The sequence below is a fragment of the Hyperoodon ampullatus genome (assembly GCF_949752795.1).
Source record: "Hyperoodon ampullatus genome assembly, chromosome: 5".
NCBI lineage: Eukaryota > Metazoa > Chordata > Mammalia > Artiodactyla > Ziphiidae > Hyperoodon > Hyperoodon ampullatus.
Window position 1 is genome coordinate 143238241 of NC_136918.1, and position 2099 is coordinate 143240339.

Here is a 2099-nt window from a genome sequence, read left to right on the forward strand (position 1 = left end):
CAAAAATAAAAGTGAAATAGAAACTTTTTCAAATATAAAAATCTAAAGAAATTTATCACCAGCAAACTCACATTACAAGAAATATTAAGAAAATTCTTCATCAGAAGGAATATGATGCCAGATGGAAATCTGAATGTACACAAAGGAATAAAGAGAATCTGCAATGTTAACTGCATGGATAAGTATATAATATTTATTCTTATTGTTATTTTTAAGAGACTATGGTATATATAAACAAAAATAATAACAATGTAGGATGGGGTTTATAATATCTGTAAATTAAAATATAAGACAACAATAGCCTGGGAACAGAGAAATAGAAATAGGGTTCTTATACTACACAAGAACTGGTATACTATCACTTGAAAGCAGAGTGTGAAGAACTAAATATGTGTACTATAGACCCTAAAACAATTACTAAAAGAGAAGACAAAGATTTATATCTAATAATCCAAGAACAGAGATAAAGGGAACCATAAAAACAATCTAAAAGAAGACAAAAAGGAGGGAGAGGGTAATAAAATAACAGTTGGTATATAAACCTAGTCATATCGATGATACCATTAAATATCAGTAGTCTAAACATACCTATTAAACAGCATAGATCAACAGATAAGATAAATAATCAAGACCTAACTGTATGCTACCTACATGAAACCTCTTTTGCCTATTTTTAAAAATTATTAGAAGTAAAAGAATGGAGAAAGATATACCCTGCTAACTCTATGCAGCATAGAGCTGGAATGGCTATATTGATGTTAAACATTTGATTAAGTTCTATCATGAAATTGCAGCAATTCAGTCTCCTCTTCAGGCTCCACTTCTAATTCTACTTCTCTTGCTGTTTCCACCACATCTGCAGTTACTTCCTCCATGAGGTCTTGAACCCCTCAAAGTCATCCATGAGGGCTAGAATCAGCTTCTTCCAAACTCCTGTTAATGTTGATGCTTTGACCTCTTCCCATGAATCACAAATGTTATGAATGGCATCTAGAATGGTGAACCCTTTCCAGAAGGTTTTCGATTTACTTTGCCCAGATCCATCAGAGGAACTATCATCTATGGCACCTACAGCCTTCCGAAATGTATTTCTTAAATAATAAGACTTGAAAGCTGAAATTACTCCTTAATCCATGGACTGCAGAATGGATGTTGTGTTAGTAGTCATGAAAACAACACTAATCTCATTGTCCATCTCCATCAGAGCTCTCGGGTGACCAGGTGCCTTGTCAATGAGCAGTAATATTTTGAAAGGAATCTTTTTCTCTGAGCAGTAGGTCTCAACAGTGGGCTAAAAATATTCGGTAACCCACGTTGTAAACATGTGTGCTGTCATCCAGGTTTTGTCGTTGCATTTACAGAGCACAGGCAGAGTAGATTTAGCATAATTCTTAAGGGTCTTAGGATTTTCAGAATGTTAAGTGAGCCATGGCTTCCACTGCAAGTCACTAACTGCCTTAGCCCCTAACGAGAGAGTCAGCCTGTCCTCTGAAGATTTGAAGCCAGTCACTGACTTCTCCTCTCTAGTATGAAACTCCTAGATGGCATCTTCTTCCAGTGCAGGCTGTTTTGTCTACGCTGGAGAACAGATGTAGCCACCTTCACTACTTTCTTAGCTAGACCTTCTGGATAACTTGCTGCAGCTTCCACATCAGCACTTGCTGCTTTATCTCCTACTTGTATGTCAGGAGACGGCTTCTTCCTTAAACCTCATGAACCAACCTCTGCTGGCTTCAAACTTTTCCTCTGCAGCTCCCTCACCTCTTTTAGCCTTCACAGAATTGAAGAGAGGTTGGGCCTGGCTCTAGATTAGGCTCTGGCTTAAGGGAATATTGTGGCTGGTTTGATCTTCTCTCCAGACAAGTAAAACTTTCTCCATACTGGCAATAAAGCTGTTTCGCTTTCTCATCATTCGTGTGTTCACTGGGGCAGCACTTTTAATCTCCTCCAAGAACTTTTCCTTTGCATCCACGACTTGGCTGTTTGGTGCAAGAGATCGAGCTTTTGGTCCGTCTCGGCTTTCAACATGCCTTCCTCACGAAGCGTCATCATTTCTAGCTTTTGATTTAAAGTGAGAGACATGTGACTCTTTTTTTTTT